The sequence below is a fragment of the Ascaphus truei genome, chromosome 6, assembly GCF_040206685.1.
Source record: "Ascaphus truei isolate aAscTru1 chromosome 6, aAscTru1.hap1, whole genome shotgun sequence".
In the NCBI taxonomy this organism is placed as follows: domain Eukaryota; kingdom Metazoa; phylum Chordata; class Amphibia; order Anura; family Ascaphidae; genus Ascaphus; species Ascaphus truei.
In genome coordinates, this window is record NC_134488.1 from 25,795,878 (window position 1) to 25,815,764 (window position 19,887).

Below are 19,887 nucleotides of genomic sequence, written 5' to 3' on the forward strand. Positions count from 1 at the left end.
CCAGGGGTGGGCCAGCTCTTGCCCACAACGGCCACCAACAGGTCAGGTTCTCAGGATATCCCTGCTTCAGCAGAGGTGGCTCAACCAGTCCCTGCTTCAGCACAGGTGACTCAATCAGTCCCTGCTTCAGCACAGGTGGCTCAGTAAGAGGCCTCTGAACAACCGGTGCTGAAGCTTGGGATATACTGAAAACCTGATCTGTTTGGGGGGGGATCTATATGACTGGAGTTCGCCCCCCTGACATAGGCAATACCAACTTTTTTTTAAAACAATGTATCCATTGGCTTCTAATCAAGTCCCACTAAGGACCCGCATATAGTGCTGGCGGCGCGACATCGCGTCAAAACAAATGCATTTCCGCCGCCGCCATCACATGCGCTTATAGTAAGCGCGACGCGAAAGCGCGACAGCTTGGTCGCGATCGCTGGAAGTCGTCGCAATTTGATTTTTCCAGCGGCCGCAGCCTGACGTCGCCTGCAGTTTAAGCGCAGCATGACCATGAATGCAATTCTAATTTTCTTCAGGGGTTAACCCTTTTTACTGCCAAATGGGACCGGCACTGGCCCTTAGTTTAAAAAGTCCCTTCGGCTGCTTAGTATTAGTTGTAGTTTTTCTAGCAGCCGCCCCCGCCTCCTAGTTTTGTAAGAGTGCGTTGCTTTTTCCCCGCTGTGCCCTTTTGTGGGGGAAAAAACCTTTTGGGGAGTTGACTGAACCCAGTGAATTGCTCCAGCTCAAGGGTGCGCAGACTTCTTGAGCTGCTCGGCAGCTGCAGCGTTCGCACCCCCCTTCTCCAAGGACTCGGCGTCAAATGTGGGTCATGTGACCCCCGCCGCGTCATTTGCCGCGCGTTGCCATGGCGACGAGTGACGTTGCATGCCATGGCGACCCGTCGCCGAAGACCCGGCAGAGAGCAGGTAAGGCAGTTACAGAGGCCTCCCCCGGAAGAGCGCGGGGCCTCTGTAACCGCTAGGCCCCCACCCCAGGAAATTGTCGCGCCCCCAGTTTGGGCACCGCTGCTATAGCTGACCTAAATAACAGCTGCCTCCTTTGTGCCAGTGCTGGAATCCCACCACCTCACGGTCCCTTTAATCAGACACAGGAACAGGCATTGAGAGCGGGGACACAGGGAGCAGCAGATGGAGCAGCTTTAATACAAAGGTGCAGCTGTTCTGCCAATAAAACAGCTTCACAACCTCATAAAAGTTAGCTGGAGGGTCAATCCTATCCCTCCTAGGACCAAAATGAACCAACGGCAGTGACATTTAAAAGGGGTCACATCTGGGTGATTGATGCCTTTTAAAAAAAAAAAAAAAAAACATAAATTCTGACACCTATAAGTATTATTAAATCCTGTTTTAAAGTCGGTTTGTAAACAGGGGGAGATGAGAATTGAGATTTGATTTCCTGCTATATCACTGTGCTGAAGAGAAGGTTGCACCCCGGAGGAAATTGCTCCCCCCCCCCCCATCCCACCCCCCGCACCCCGGATTAACTGCGTTCATTTCAGCTCCGGGGACCCTCTGGTCACCAAGCTACTTACCAGAAAAAGTAGGGTCAGTACCTCCACCCCACGTGGGCCAAAAGGAAGCCACAATGTGGCACACCTTCATATTTGTCCACATGATTTGTAACTGTTTTTTGTTGTTGTATAGTGCTGACAGTGCACACTGCTCTGTACATAGAATTTTTGCAGGCACTCCCTGCCCCAGAGAGCTTACAATCTATTTTTTGGTGCCTGTGGTTCAGAGAGATAAAGTGACTTGCCAAAAGTCACCAGGCACCAACACCGGGATTTGAACCAAGTTCAAACCCAGTGGTGTTGTGTTGTGTTGTGTTCCGAGTCAGTGCCTTTACTCACTGAGCCGCTCAATATCAGCTTCCCTGTGCATGTTACTTTAACTGTAACATAATAACAGTGTTTAGCTTCACTAGTTATTTTAGTGTTAGAGCCGGAAGCTGCTTATTCTCCTGGGACAATAGCATCATCTCTCAATGTTCCCTGGTGCTAGGGGTTGTGCGGGGAGAGGAATGTTGCAACACTGGTAATTATCCACGCAAGCATGAATAGCCATGTCTAAAATTCCCCTGTCAACCCGTCACGTATGTTTTATTACGCAATCGCGGCCATAAACAGAATACCAAAAAGAACACATTTGCGAGATGGCTCTTTGCCCAAAATTCGACGTACTAACCCGGGAGCGGCTGTGAACTTTCACTTTACAATGTTTGGTTGAAACCTATCCCAGCTCCATTTTGCAAAGCCGGTATAACCAGCCTCACACTGAGACCCAAAAGGTCAGAACAGCCGTCTGTGAGCAGGGTTACTGGCTCTGCACCGCTTTAACCTATGCTGTGCTGAATAGCTGTGTAATGCGGCAGCCATACGCTTATAGGGGTCCTTGTTACGATGGATTTGAAGCAAAAGGTGACACTGAGTGCTCATTTGCATGTCCTTTCCCAGAATCCTTAGCTGCAGCAGAAGCCAAGAGATAATGGGGGTGGGGGGAGAGAGAGCAGGGTCTGAGGCACGTGAATGTGCTCACAAGTGGGGTTTTTATTTGCTGTACACAATCCCACATAAAATAGACAACAATTCATTCAATAGCCACCACTTCGGGTTTGACCCGGAGACTACGGGTTTTGTAAACCTCTGGGTGGCGGCGGCGGTATCTCCCGGCATCTCGCCCTGCAACTCTTGCCAATATAGCTGTTGCCATGACAATGCGAACACTACGTGATGTGCTAAGGGAAGGTGAAGAAAACGGCGCTAACTCTATTAGTGTACACTTGTGTTATACAGTGAATTTTTAGTAAAATCAATTGATTATTAAACAATAGTGACGTGATCAAATAACGTGCAAATAATGTTATGAAGTTCAAACCCCTGCTCAAACCCAGCTGGTGGGGACTGGTTTCACTAGTCCCACAAATCGTCACTCTCCAGTTGTAATCCAGGGGGAGCATGGAGGGAAATAGAACAAAAGACAAAAAAACAATCTAAGTGCAGACAGTTTTGAAATTGGTGTATAAATTCTGTGTTCTGTCTTGGCTCGTATGTGTTGCCTACTTACAAGATGTAAGTCAAAATCAAGCGGTTTTGACACACAATGGTCTCTGCTAGAAGGATTTCTCCACCAGGTAATGGGGTCTCCACCTCTCAGCTCCGCAGCAATGTGATGCAAAAGAAATGATAACCATAGTGCAGACCAGTACAATATAAAAAACTCGACTTTATAGGGTTAAAAAATGAACACTTACAATGAAAACAAGTGGTTTAAGCATATGTCACAATCATTGTGATCAAGGAGAGAAAGTTGTTTATTTCAGGCTCACCCGCCTCCTCCGGTGTGACTTTGTGTGGACCACCACTCTCTGGGACTCTGCACTTCCGGCGTTGAACGCCGTCTTTCAGGCCTTTTCCCCTCGTGGGCTCCCTCTTATGTGGGTTGTTCAGCTCCCATTTATAGATGTTTGCCGGCACTGTAAAAGTCTTTGCTTGGAGCTCCCTCTCGGGTGGATGGTCCTGCCTCACTCTCACTCCGATGCGTCACTTCCGCTTCGTCCCGATACGTCACTTCCGGTCGCGGTTGTGTGAGTGTCTGCTTGCAAATCTCTCCTCTCTCCTCTCAGGGCGGCTACCACTCTACGCGTTTCGCCAAAAAAGGGTGCGTGGCTTCCTCAGGAGTGTACCGCCCCCTACTCTCTGATGTCTCTATATACCCTCCATAATTGGTATTTAATCAAAAACACTTGTGTATTAAAATGGTCAGCACTAATTACCATCTATACATCTATATGCATAAGGGAGCACTTTTTAAATGGGAATAGGATCCTCTGCCTATTGTTGCGGTTAACATGTTCTATCCTGTCTGGAACCGCAATGTGGGATGATAGGATGAATTACTCCTTTTATTATTAGGTGTAGGTTATTCCAATTATTTATGGGGTGATACAGTGGAATCAAATTTATCCACAATATGAATTTCAATTGGTGGGAATAGGGTGACGGATTGGGAGTTAATTGGAATGGGACAGGTTTAAATCAGACGTATTTCATGCTATGTGATGGGGTCAATGTCATATTTGAACCCAGCAGGGAAAGCGTTAAAACGCATGAATCAAATGCTATAATGAAAAAAAACTCCCATGATTGGACTGTAGGGGCCTAAATTTTTTTATGCATTTCAAAATAAAAAGTAAAAAGTGAAAATATTAATATACATATTATACCTCATATTTTTCAATGTGTGATATATGAAAAAATGTACAAAATGTACGAGAGAGCTCCGTCATGTATATAAATTCTTATATTCATAGGAATTCACATTTATATTCAAGAGGGGTTGGTTGTATATTTAAAGTTCATATTGACAATTAGAAGACATTTACTTTACCTTTAAACATGGAAGTGAATAAACTGATGGGATATAAACGTCATGATATTCTGTAGCATGACTCAAAAAAACATATATATGTATCCTTTACAATTTTTACACAAATGTGATAAAATACTTTGCTATGTGCATAACCTGGGGGTAATAGGCAGAGTGATATACAGTGACACATTTATTCATCTTTTACCTAGAAAACAGATGACAAGTGCATGCTGTGGAAGAGAGAAAAAAAAAAGGAGAGAGAACAACAGGAGGAGAAAACAAAAGAACTGGTTAGTTCAATCTGACACCTCAGAGTCTCACATCTTACATGGATTACAAGAAGGGTGCTATCTCAATTGCCATGTTAAGGCCCCTGGGGGAGAGAGTCCGCAACCTATGAATCCAGAAAGTTTCCCTTCTCACGAGTTCCAGATTGCGATCTCCCCCCCCCCGCCAGTGGCCCGCAACATATCTGACTTACATGCCCATAGAACAAACATAGAACAAAAACATAGAATATGTTTTTTTGAGTCATGCTGCAGAATATCATGACGTTTATATCCCATCAGTTTATTCACTTCCATGTTTAAAGGTAAAGTAAATGTCTTCTAATTGTCAATATGAACTTTGAATATACAACTAACCCCTCTTGAATATAAATGTGAATTCCTATGAATATAAGAATTTATATACATGACGCGTTGACACATGACAAGTCGAGTTTTTTTATATTGTACTGGTCTGCACTATGGTTATCATTTCTTTTGCATACACATTGCTGTGGAGCAGAGAGGTGGAGACCCCATTACCTGGTGGAGAAATCCTTCTAGCAGAGACCATTGTGTGTCAAAACCGCTTGATTTTGACTTACATCTTGTAAGTAGGCAACACATACGAGCCAAGACAGAACACAGAATTTATACACCAATTTCAAAACTGTCTGCACTTAGATTGTTTTTTGTCTTTTGTTCTATTTCCCTCCATGCTCCCCCTGGATTACAACTGGAGAGTGACGATTTGTGGGACTAGTGAAACCAGTCCCCACCAGCTGGGTTTGAGCAGGGGGTTTGAACTTCATAACATTATTTGCACGTTATTTGATCACGTCACTATTGTTTAATAATCAATTGATTTTACTAAAAATTCACTGTATAACACAAGTGTACACTAATAGAGTTAGCGCCGTTTTCTTCACCTTCACTTAGCACATCACGTAGTGTTCGCATTGTCATGGCAACAGCTATATTGGCAAGAGTTGCAGGGCGAGATGCCGGGAGATACCGCCGCCGCCACCCAGAGGTTTACAAAACCCCGAAGTTAAGCGCTAAATGTAAAAATGTTATCTCCGGGTTAGCCTTCACTAGAAGGTGGCAACCCTGGTTCTCAGTCCTATATAAAGCCTGCTACTTCTGCTGCAGCTGAGTCAGCAAATACTCTTATCTTCCTTGTTCCATCCCGTACATACTGTAAACAGATGAGATCATCCCTGTTTCCTCTGTCCTGGTTCAAAGGGAAGTCATTCTACGTTAAAGAGGAAGTCCCTCCTACATGGTCTAAAGCAGGGGTGGCCAACTCCAGTCCTCAAGGGCCACCAACAGGTAGGCTTGCCAGGTGTCCAGTATTGAACCGCACTGTCCTCTATTTGGACACTCTGTCCTGTAAAAAAATGAGAGGTAATGCTGGACATGTGTGTTGCTGGTGTTACTTCTCTGGATGTAGTGACCTGACCGGCTTGGGGGGGACGTGGGACTTCCTCCCCGAGCAGGGAGAGAGCAGGGCTGTTGCTAGGGGGCTGGGCAGCTTCTTCCACCCTGATTTGCTGCTGCTTGGTAATGCAGCCAATCAGGAGGAGATGTCAGGAGCCTGAGGGTGGGGCCAAGGAGATGAGGAAACAGCATGGAGAGGAGAGAAGAGAGAGGGGTGTGTGTATGTGTGTCTCGCACCTTTCGCCATCGTGTCCAGTAGATTTGCTGAAGCCATCTGGCAACCCTACCCAATAGGTCAGGTTTCCAGGACAACCCTGGTTGTTCAGTCTTTGACTGAACCACCTGTGCTGGAGCAGACTTATCCTGAAAACCTGACCTGTTGGTAAACCTTGTTGGCCACCCCTGGTCTAAAGTGTACTAATGCTTGTGAAAGTGTAGAGATGTGTGAAACTTCCACATGAGGTCATGAACTATGTGACATTTGCTCTTTTTGAGTAGCAGAAAAAATACGCTAAGTTGTGAAATTCCATAAAATGGCTAGATTTGCTTAAAAAGGAGCACTCCGAGCATTAAAAATTTTTTTTTAAATAAATATGTTTTAAGCAGGGGGTCTCCGAAGCTCAACCGCGTTAATTTCAGCTCCGGGGACCCCCTGCTTCCAGAGATGCGTCCATGGGGGGGTGCTGATTTCTCTCTGCTGTTTAAAGCTCACGTGTCACACAGGCCAATAGGAAGACACGAGGATGACATCACGGATTCCTATTGGCCCACGTGACACTTTACTTTTAAGCCGCCATTTTGGTAACCCCAACTAGCCCACCCAGAGCTGCCACCGGCACCCCTTCCGGGGTCAGGATGTCGGGAACCAGGGGGTCCTCGGAGCTGAAATCACCACGTTTCAGCTTCAGAGACCCCCTGCTTCAAACCTATTAGAAAGAGGGGGAAAAAACAGGTCGCTCTGTGCCTCTTTAATGGTAAGACTATAAATTGGGCACACACGTTTCTTGCACTGTCTGGCGATATTTCACTGAGCGCTCACTAATATTGGGACATTATTAGCACTTTGAAGCTGGGCGAAATGCGAGTCGAGGTTCCGCACGTCGCTATTAAAGACGGTGATGCAGAGCACAGAAAAAGCAGGTCAATATATTCGAACATCCATACAACAATCATACCCCCACCCTCCCCTTTTAGTCCCAAACCTTGCTCACTACTGGGTCATTGTATAATGTGTTCTCTCATCTTGAGTTAGCCTATCATAGGGTTGCCAGACGTCCCGTATATACGGGATTGTCCCTTATTTCAGTGTCCCGTTGTCCCGGAAAGGCCTGTCAGGACGCATAATTGTCCCGTACTTTATTGCCTTGACGTGTAGGGTTGCTAGGTGGCTTCTCCAAAAATACTGGACACAACGGTGAAAGGTGCGACGCCCTTGATGCTCACGCGCGCACACACACACACACACCACTCTCTCCACTCTCTGCTCTATGCTGTTTCCTCCTCTCCTTGGCCCCACTCCCAGACTTCTGACACTTCCTCCTGATTGGCTGCTGCTGGGTAATACAGTCAATCAGTATATGGAGGAAGCTGCCTAGCCATAGCCCTGCTCACTCCCTACTTGTGGGAAATCCCGCGGCCTCCCAAGCCAGTCAGGTCACTATGTTCAGAGAGGTAATACCGGACACATACATGTCAAAGTATTCAAATACAGGACAGTCCGGTTCAATACTGGACACCTGGCACCCCTACGTCATGAAATGCCTGAATTTAACATTACTGTGATGACGTTGTCATAAAAACGCATTACATTTCTACTCGAGTGTAATAGTTACCTTTTCCGATAGATGTGACCATTGAATTATTAAAATAATAAAGTTAGGACACTGCCTGGTCCCCTCATAATACCGTGACACCCAGCCCTACAGGCGTTACTTCCTCTCCCAGCGCTCCTTGTTAGTTCTACGCGCGCCTTTCCCCGTCCGGCCAAGCGCAGAGAGGAGACAAACCAAAGACTACAGCGGTCAAGCAGGAGATACCACTCAGCTCCAATCGTTTGCAAACCATTCATCGCTCATGAGGATGTCACAATTCTAGGTTGAACTTGATGCACGTATGTCTTTTTTTTCAACCTCATCTATTATAGAACTATGTAACTTTCATACTGGATTTCGTCGACCCCCGTATTATAAAAACTGAAACGCGGTCACCCAAATCCTAGCAGGAACATCAGAAGCCGCTTCTGTACATGTCCATCTCTTGAGAGTGACACTGCAACCTTTGTATACAGCATATAGCCTCCGACTAGCAGAGATTCCGTTACAGAAAGCTCTGAAACTCACACACAAGCATTCAAAGCACAAGCACTTTGTGGTGGAAAAATAAGTGATTGTCCAGGCTGCAGTGTACACAGTACGTGCAGAAAGTCATTTAACCTGTTCAGCGCTGGCTCTTGCATGCCTGTACTATACCCACTGGCCACACGAATGGCTCTGAATACCACAGTTATGAATAACACGCGTCGGAATACCACACTTTTGAAATACTGGAAAATTACTGGAAGGACCGTTTCCTGTTTGTCTAAAAGGGGAGCTTTCCATGTACTTTCACTGATTGAGCAACGGCTGGCAATGTAAGGTTTAATGGTGCTTTCTACAAGAGAGCAATGTAAGGTTTAATGGTGCTTTCTACAAGAGAGCAATGTAAGGTTTAATGGTGCTTTCTACAAGAGAGCAATGTAAGGTTTAATAGTGCTTTCTACAAGAGAACAAGTTAGGCGACCTACGGGTTGTGTTTGTAAGGCACGTTGAGGTGTGCAGGAAGGCAGAGAACAGTTTGTTTTAACACATGACAATGTTTTTTCTGTTTGCCAATGCACAAAATGTCAAACAAATTGTTATTCAAGATTGTTCTGGTATGACGCAGGATGTGAACCTGAACATTTTCTACCAGCTCGGACCTAGTGCAGTTTGTGTTACACTAAGAAACACAGGGGAGTTGGGGGGTGGGGAGGGTAACACTATCTCTGTGATATCTCCCCCCCCCCCTTTATTTCCTGTACCCACCAGCCCGCCCTTCCTTTTCTCACACAAATAAAATAAATGCTCATTTGCTCTAATGTAGGGGGTGGCCAACTCCCGTCCTCAAGGGCCACCAACAGGTCAGGTTTCCAGGATATCCCTGCTTCAGCACGGGTGGCTCAATCAGTGGCTCAGTTGATTGAGCCTCCCGTGCTGCCACAGGGACTGATTGAGCCACCAGTGCTGAAGCAGGGATATCCTGAAAACCTGACCTGTTGGTGGCCCTTGAGGACTGACGTTGGCTGCCCCTGTTCTAATGTAACCAAGCTTAAAGCAAAGATTTTGTTGGGTCCGGCATCCTTAAATTTCACTGATTCCAGCCCTTAGCGGTTGACATATTGGGTAAAGCGACGATGTATCGGGGACAGCCACAGTTTTCATTGGCCTGCCAGAAGCGCAGCTCGATCAACGACAGCTGCAGACAACGTACAAGACTTGTTACAATCACCAAACTACTTTGCTGACGATGGGAGGTGCAGGAGGAAAGGACCCGGAAGTAGATATTCCTGGGTAACTGTACCCCTGTATCTCGATGTTTAATTCTCTCGGGCCTTGGTTTCTCTGATTTTATTTATGTTTGGGGTTTTTATCATTGCTATTAATTGGCCGTAGTTCATTTTGTAACATACATGGGTTGCTGTAGTAACACACATGGGTTGCTGTAGTAAGTTACATGGGTTGCTGTAGTAACATACATGGGTTGCTGTAGTAACACACATGGGTGGCTGTAGTAACATACATGGGTTGCTGTAGTAACATACATGGGTTGCTGTAGTAACATACATGGGTTGCTGTAGTAACATACATGGGTTTCTGTAGTAACATACATGGGTTGCTGTAGTAACACACATGGGTTGCTGTAGTAACACACATGGGTGGCTGTAGTAACACACATGGGTGGCTGTAGTAACATACATGGGTGGCTGTAGTAACATACATGGGTTGCTGTAGTAACATACATGGGTTGCTGTAGTAACATACATGGGTTACTGTAGTAACACACATGGGTTGCTGTAGTAACATACATGGGTTGCTGTAGTAACATACATGGGTTGCTGTAGTAACATACATGGGTGGCTGTAGTAACACACATGGGTTGCTGTAGTAACATACATGGGTTGCTGTAGTAACATACATGGGTGGCTGTAGTAACACACATGGGTTGCTGTAGTAACATACATGGGTTGCTGTAGTAACATACATGGGTTGCTGTAGTAACATACATGGGTAGCTGTAACGACGGCTTGTAACACTTTATACAGTACAATGGGCGATGCAATTTGAATGCCAAACAAATTCCCCAAACGGTGTTCTTTTAATCCAAGCGCACAATTTCTTGTTAGCAGGGGGTCTCCGGAGCTGAACCTCGTTAATTTCAGCTCCGGGGATCCCCCTGCTTTCGGAGATACTTGCCTCCGGAGGGGGCGCCGGTAGCCGCTCCTCTCGGCTAGCAGAGCTCATTTAATGGTAGAGGTTCAAAGCTCCCGCCCCCTGTGGGCCAATAGGAAGCTGTGACGTCATCAGGTTCAGCTTCCTATTGGCCCGCGTGACGATGGAGCTTTAAACTTTTTCGACCTACCAGCACCCCCTATGGCAGGGTTACGCATACTGGGGGGGCGCAGGGGGGCTGCAAGATTTGCTAGGGGGCGCGGCGGTTATGGACGCCACGCACCCTTCCCCAAGGCATTTAATTTAAATGCCGGGGGAGGTGTGAGGCCTCTGTAACGTCCCTTACGTGCTGCCAGCCGGGTCTTCGGCAACGCGTGGCCATGGCAACGTGGCTTCAAATGACACCAGGGGGTCATGTGACGTGATGTATCGCCATGACAACGCGCGGCAAGTGACGCTGCGGGTTATGTGACGTGACATCACATGACCCGCGATGTCAGTTGACGCCGGGTTCTAACTGAGGGGGGGGCGCGAATGCTGGGGCTCTACGGGGGGGGGGGGGGGGCACGCCAAAAACTTTGCGCACCCCTGCCCTACGAAGTCTGTATCTCAGCTGAGCCACTGATTGAGCCACCTTTGCTGAAGCAGGGATATCCTGAAAACCTGACCTGTTGGTGGCCCTTGAGGACTGGAGTTGGCCTCCCCTTGGGTTACAGTACTAATCCTTCCTTTGTCAGAGAAGATCCCCCTCCGGCGGCGAATAAACGCCCATATTTACTACGTAGTGTTCTGCCATAAGACAGCTTCCGGCGCCAGAAGACAATTTTCCAGCCTATTCAAGTGAATGCCTTGTAAGGTGTCATCCAGAAAGGTGTCTCGTGGCAGAGGGCTGCTTAGTAAACATGGGCCCAATAGTTGACATGTGAGTTGTTAATATGGCTGAGCCCTTTCATTGTTTAGCTACTAGAATACATTTCAGTTTTACACATTGAGCACTCAGTCCATGTCTCCACTGGAAGACTGTGCCCTCCGAGACACAAAAGAGGTCTGATGCAAATATTTGCACTCTATACTCTGCACTGAATGGCCAGGTCAGATTATGGCTGATAATAGCATTGTGTAGCATTCAGTTTAGCTGTTCACACAGCCTTCCCCTTTACCGAGACACAAAGGGTTCACACTGACACGATAGCTGCTCCAGCAGACATTAGAAGTCTTGATTCGGGCCTCTGCTTACAAAACGTATTTCTGCCTGGCAGACAATAACGGGTAAAGGTTTAAAGAGGCACTCCAAATGGGCAATTTGTTTATTTTATTTTTAACATAGGATTGAAGCAGGGGGTCTCCAGAGTTAAACCTCGTTCATTTCAGCTCCGGAGACCATGATCCTCCAGAGATAGGGGGCGCTGGTGCCACTCCGCTCGGCTAGCACGGATCACGTAATGGCGGAGTTTCAAAGCTCCCATGCCCTGTGGGCCAATAGGAAGCCGTGACGTCATCCGGTGAGGCTTCCTATTGGCTCACGTGACTCGGAAGCTTTAAACTTTGCTGAGATTCCGGCACCCCCTGTATCTCAGGAAGCGGGGGGTCCCAGGAGCCGAAATTCATGGGGTTCAGCTCCGGAGACCCCTGCTTCTATCCTACGTTAAAAATGTATAAATAAAAAAAAAGTGCATGAATTGCTCCTTTAGGCATGTATTATACTAAGCGCATGCACGCTAGCGTGCGCACGGCAATGAAAACTACCTGTCTTCCTACGGCAGTGTATCCACTGCCGACGCGTGTGCGCACGGCAGACAGCGTCGGCGCGGCAGCTTGGTTGAAATACAAAGAAATTTGTATTTTCGAGTGGCTGCCTTGCCACGTGACACTGTGAGCCAATCACAGTGAGGCCTGCCCTTGTGACATCCTGGCCACGCCTCCTAGCCACACGCATCATCGCTGGGCCTATAGGCACAAAATGCGCGTGCCACGTCGTGCGCCCGCCCGCACGCCCGCGCTTAGTATAATATATGCCTTAATGTGGGGGCATGCACAGTAATATCAAAGCAATCCAAAAATATCATATTCTGCTATATGTTTCCTTAGCAAATCCTAATACTGTATAATTATTTAAAGTTGCATTCCAATTTAGCAATAGTAAACATTGCTATAATGACAGTAATATGTTTTATAGGTTAAAACTAGGTTATTACCATCCTAAACAGTAAAAATCATTAAAGTGAAAAAAGAGAATTTGTTATAATTTATAAGGGACTGTGGGGCCTATGCAGAGAGCAGCGCTAGAATAAATTGGAGAGTTTAAGAAAAAGTAGCTTTAATGGAGAGTTTTATTCTCCATATGCAGAAATGGGCGAAATCCGCTATTTTTAGCATTACTGCATGTGGAGAATTGTAAATGAGGAGATGCGCGCAGCTGAAAGGGAGAAAAAAAAAATCGCGCATTTTTTTTTTCTCCCTATAGCCGGCGAGCTCCTGCTTCTTGCCAACTTTAGTTGGCGGAGAAAATTGAAGAAAATCGCGCCAAAAACAGCCGCTAGATGGCGAGCGCTCCTTTCTGAATTTGGATATTTTTCAGACTGGCGAGATGTAGTTTCTCGCCAGCCGCGCGGCGAGATTTTCAAATAGAAAAAAAAAATGGCGTTTTTTTCCTACCTCGCCATTTTCAGCTGTTTTTTGCGCGATTTTCGCCGGAAAATGGCGAGATTGTAAATAGCGCTGCTCTCTGCATGAGGCCCTGTAATTGACCATCATAAAAACGTTTAAACACTATATGAGAGACACTGGGCAGGATAAGGGAGATATTAGGTTGTTAGACACACACACACACACACACACACACACACACACACACACACACACACACACACACACACACACACACACACACACACACACACACACACACACACACACACACACACACACACACACACACACACACACACACACACACACTTTCTGCAATAATTTAACATGGATCGCTCTCTCTGCATTAATTAAAGTGTGAGGCCTATTTTGCAACGGAAAACCAAAGCATCTTTATTTAGCAATGCTAATTACAGGCAAATATTTATATGATATAATATAATATTTAACGGAACATTAAAATGACATCGAACTGCTGTAGAACAATAAAATGTCAGGCCACGAAACCCAAATAGCGTTCATGTAAAGTATATCTAATAAAAGTGTAAAAGAAGGATCTCTGCATACAATACAAGTTATTGCGCTTGTAATTATATATATATATATATATTTTATATATATAGCCTAGCATGACCTCCGTGGCTTTGAAATTTCTGCTCTTTTTTGCCCTCACATATGTCAATACTCCAAGTCCTAATGTGTTCTTTGTATTGTATATGTCTGTGAGTAGGTTACTGGCTGTGCACTTCTGTAACCCACGCTCTGCTGATAATCCGTGTAATGCGGCAGGCATAAGTTTCCAGGGGTCCATGTCAAAATGGATATGATGTAAAGAGTGACACGCCGTGAGTGCTCATTTGCATGTCATTACCCAGAATCCCTAGGTGCAGTGGAAGCCAAGGGCTGGCTAACAAATGTTGGCCCGGGTGGGGTAAGCCCAACCAACCGGCCCAAGAATCAGACGGCCCACACACCATACACAGACACACCAGATACATGCACAAAACACTGATAAACACACCAGATACACACATGCATGCCAGACACTATACAATAGCCCAATAAAAATGCACACCAGATACATACACACACAAAACACCCACACACACAGTATGTACTCCGGGGAAGGGAAATTTCACAGGCACGCGCACCTAAAACTTTGTCCCTGGTGCCCACGTTTTGCCAAGGGGCGATGGCGGCACGATACGTTGCATGGTTGTTTTAATTTTTGTATTTCAATGGCTTGAATAAAATGTTGTCTCTTTAATATTTCTAAAAAATATATCACTAGTGGTCTACATTACTGGCACTAAGTTAAGGCAAAATATTACTTTATTGCATCCAATATGCACATGGGTCCGACGTTTTGGTCACAAGGGGACCACTGAGCCACTTTTTGACACTTACATAAATATATATTTTTGTGGGGGCTCAGGGGTTCCCCAAATGAGCTTCTTGGGTTTCTGTGTGTTGTTTAACGTATTGTCAGCTGGTCTCAGCTGTTGGAGGTTAGTGGCCCCTCCCTCCCAGGTGTCAAGCTCACCCCTCCCCACTGCCCTAGTTAGAAGGTCTCTTTCATTTTACTGGATATTGGTCCTTCTCCCTCCTAATAGAGGTAAATGAGAATTTTAATCCTAATAGAGGTATATTAATATTTTATCTGGTAGTGTTAGGACCTGTGAGCAGGGTCTGCCTTGATGTGGCTCACAGGGCTTTGGCCAAAGGGTTAAACCAAATGACCCTTTTTCAAGAGAATATATAAGTATTTTACTGTGTATTTTTGTCATATTGGATGTAGCATTGGGCTTCTCTGTCGTCTGTTGTATACATATGCTACGCTCAATAGCACTCCATTTTGACACTTATATACATATATTTTTTGTGGGGGCTCAGAGGTTCCCAAAATGAGCTTCTTGGGGTTCTGTCTGTTGTTCCACTTGTGCTGTAGCAGGGATATCCCTAAAACCTGACATGTTGTTGGCCCTTGCGGACTGGAGTTGGCCGCCCTGGAATAGAGCTTCTTGAATATATGTTGGCAAGTGAGCGTTTGAAGGCTGGGTTGAACTCGACGGACATATGTCTTTTTTAAACCGTATCCACCATGTAACTTTACCGCGACCGAACGTCTTGTTCGGCACAGGTCTGAGGAGAAGCGAATGTGGGGCGAGGAAAAACTTATCAGTATAAACCAAAAAGCCTTAGGCAGAGTCCCCGCTTGCGCTCAAAGCATGCGAGCCGGGTGTCCTGCGTCAGCTCGCGCGCCTGTGGGGGGGGGGGAGAGGGGCAGCATTGCCGAATAGTTGAGCGAGCGTGAAAGTTACAATTTTTAATTTACCTGAGTGCCGGTGAGCGTGTGCACGCGCATACCCGCGGGCGCATCGCGTGAGCAGGGACTTGCATATATATATATATATATGCAAGTCACCTCGCCAAGCACCGCCCGCTCAGCGCCAGCGGGGACAAGGCCTTATAAAGTATCACAGATTGTTGTTATACAGCAGCCTGCTCCATCTCCAATAGACTGCTGGCTCATGTAAATCTATCCTGGTTTACCTTAGTTTAGGGGTCGTACTTTTGAAGGGGCCAGTGCTGTGCGTGTTTGGTTTGCAATCCCATACGTGTTTGTCTGGTTGTGAAAGATCTCTTCGAACTTTGCAAGAGCTTCTGCCGACATTCAGGCTTCACCTTGTTTAATAGCGGAGCTGTTTAGACACGTCCTTTGGCAAGGTTACAGTATTTCCCTGCTGCACTTAACACTTTGTTTCAACAGGTCAGAGTGCCATTCAACTGTATTCGGTTGGGTCGCACTGATTTTTACCATCCGCGTCTCCCATAGGACTTCAATTGGAGTTCCAATTAAAAAAAAATAATTAAATCAGTACTTTTGCCATTTATCTGCCATTTTTGGTCCTGAACCCGCAAACTTCTCTGAACTGGTGGGTCCTTGGAGGCTGGTATCCCCGGTGCTTTGTAATGCCGCATTGGATTTCCTTGGATATATTATTACACACTCCGACACTCGCAAGGGCCAATAAATAATCTGCAACTTGCTGGTGATTTACGAAATCAGTCATTCATCTTTCAGCAGCCGCCTCTCGCTGGAAGCTTTCCCGCGCCGTCGGAAATAGTCCGTAATGGGTACAGGACAAATAAACTAGTTGCAGTTCCTGCTAAATAGGTGCAGCTGTATGGGATTAGACCAAGGGGTGGCCAACTCCAGTCCTCAAGGGCCACCAACAGGCCAGGTATTAGGGATATTCCTGCTTCAGCACAGGTGTCTCAATCAGTGGCACAGTCAACAATTGAGCCACCAGTGCTGAAGAAGGGATTTCCTTAAAACCTGACCTGTTGGTGGCCCCTGAGGAGTGGAGATGGCCACTCCTGGATCAGACAGTTGGCTGACTCATGTGAATGACCAGCAAACACATACTGTAGGTACAAGGCAGGGCAGGCAAACAGTGACGTACAGTACAGTCAGGTGATATCTTACTGGAGATTGCCACAGTCTCCTAGCTCATATACAGGATTGTGTGCAACGTGTTATTGCATGTAGTCTAACTCAATGATTTGTCTGCAACAAAGGTTTCCTTAAAGGCGCAATTGCACTTCTGCTGACGGGCAGAAGGGCATCTGGTCCTTTACGGAAACCCTTGATAGGGACAAATGATCAAGCTAAGAGCTTTTGTTAAAATGAGTGGGAAGTAGGGGGTTCCCTCAGTTGAACCATGTTAATTTCAGCTCTGGCGACCCCCGGGCTCCCTTGATAAGTTCCGGTGAGAGCCGCCGGTATTGAAACCCTGTGCCACGCACGACATTAGGAGTGGTATCCCTGGAATCAGAGGGTCCCCAAGGCTGACATGTATGCTGTGTAGCTCCGGAGACACCCTACTTCCCACCCATGTTAGAAATAGAATTGGCTCTTTAAGCGAAGCATGTGAATGTGAAATAAAGACGTACCCCTTATTTTCCTCCCAAATCCCGCTAAATACCAACGTGGCAGATTTATGAAGAGTCGCAAATAGACGTGACAGAGGAGTTATAGGAGCAGTTAGGGGAGGCGTTATATGGAGCAGTTATAGGAGCAGTTATGGGACATATAGGGAGGAGGTTATATGAGCAATTATGAGAGCTATAGGGAGCAGTTATAGGGGATGTTTATAGGAACAGTTAGGGAGGAATTATAGGGAGCGGTTATAGAAGCATATTAAAGGTGTGGTTATAGGAACAGCTAGGGGAAGAGTTAAAGGGACCTACAGTATAGGAGCTGTTGTTGGAAATATTATTTTGTACAATATTATAGTGGGATGGATCAGAGTTTGTCTCTGTAAGGGACTCTTGTTTGCCTAAAAGATCAGTGTCAGACACTTTCCTTCTGAAAAACAAAAATAAAAACCGGGCGCTTCTCAAACTAAGTGAATGTTGAATAATTATACAATATAAGTGACAGTGATGTTCAATTTATAATGAATAAACAAAATGTGTTTAGTGACCTTCACCAATATGTGGAAAAATAGGAATAATAATGTGCAATACAATAATGAAAAAGCAGCTCTACACCCTTGAGGCGGACTGTCCAGGTCCAGATGGGTCTTGTGCAGGTTTTCAAATTTGAGCGGAGCGCTGTGTGACTCGTGAATATGAAAAAGAAAATATTCTGATTCCTGAAGAAGCCACAGCGAAACGCGTAGAATCGATCCGCTGCGGGAGGTGATTGAGCTGGGGAGATCATTGGAGACAACTGCTGGCAAACCATCAGGAGACGGACACACTAGGCAGCCTCTTCCGCCCTGACCCAAGACGACACAGGACGTGACGAGGGTATTCGTGACGTATGCGGAAGGGCTCCGCCGCTCCTGGAGAAACCGGCGTTCTCCAACCACAGCTGTCCTCTCCCTCGAACATTATTGTTATTCAAAATGTGAGTGTATTATACATATATTTATCCACTGCTGCTAATACAATTTAGACTATACTACTCCATTGTGCGCTCTCTCTTTTACTTCCATATACCCCTGGGAGAATAATTGACTATCTACACTACAAGCTTCCTGTATCAAGACACCACTCTGAGGGGGATCCATTAAAGGGCTCCCATCAGAGAGAGAAGGGTCTCTGATACGCCTATCTTTGACATTGTCATCTGTGAGTACAACTATTGCAGAGAACACATACATTCAGACCATCATTGTTGTACCATCTGCACTATTATATTTATTTTCTTTTTCATATTCACGAGTCACACAGCGCTCCGCTCAAATTTGAAAACCTGCACTTTCCTTCTGAGCTGGGCGTACAGCTATATTCAAATAGTGTAGAATCTATTTAAATGAGAGCAGCAATGCAGCTTCAAAAACAACAGGTAGAAAACAAAATGTCCTTTTTCAAACTAATTTATGGAGACTCCTGTCACACTCTGAAATGCAAATGTGTCAACACCAACAGGACTGTCAGGTTACATCATTTCGGAGGTTCAAGGCAAGGCTGGCCCCTTTGGTAATATTACTATTTTTGGTGTTTTACACATTTTTATTAGTTTTCCTTTTTAAAAAAAACCCAATCACATTTTTCATGGTGAAATACTATACTGACTGTTTATAGACAAAATATTATTTGTATCCTAACATTATAGGAGTCTAAATAGATGACCATATGCAGCACTTAAAACACCCAATATCAAAGTGAGAAAACATACTAAATGTGAACATATATAATGATGTGTACTGACCAAAAGATTAATAATAAATAACTGAAATAACACAAATCATTACTGCAACTTATACTAACCATCAAAATAAATCATATGTTTGTCTATAATTTGTCATATTGGAAATAGGTATCTTGTTATCAACCTAAAACACATAGAACTAAGAGTGCATCGAACAATAACAGCTGTAGCATGACCACACACCGCAATGGCAGTCATCAGCTGTCACTCAATACACATAGATAAAGTCAGTATAGAACAATTAATTTCCAAAAATACAGACTTGACGTATAAAAAGTATTTCAGGTCTATCTGGTAGAACTTAATGGACATGCTGAATCATTAATAAACATATAAACATAGAACATGTTATGTCATGAACTGATAATCAGAAAACCTGTAGTGTGGAATCAAAAACATGAATGGTAGATGGCATAAAGAGTGCGTCCGCCAGTACTAGAAACATATCCATCAGATCATCAAGGATAATCAGTAAGAAAAAAAAAAAAAAAATATATATATATATATATATATATATATATATATAGGTAACAGAGCAGATGGCACACAAATACAGATGAGGACAGGTGCTTAGTCCCATATGAATGAATACAATCAAAGGCTCCTTACCAGGCAGACCAGAGAATCCAGGGAATCCAAAGCAGGCACAGCAAGGAAGAGACAGCACACTTGTTAGCAAAAAGAATTGTATTAGTGAAGCAGGCACAAAACACCAACGTTTCGGTCCTAAAAACAGGACCTTTATCAAGGGATATATAAAACACTGCAGAAATTAGACATTCATTCCAAGCCCTGTTAAATGTATTAGTGACAGAAATAAAAGCTTCTTGCGAACATGTCACGTGGTGATTTGAACGTTTGTGTAAAAGACGCCAAACCATTTGGCATTGTAATAATAATCCCTGGGGTCCTTGCAGAGTTAAGGACATTGTATGTGAATAACAAAAACATGAATATTACCCCAT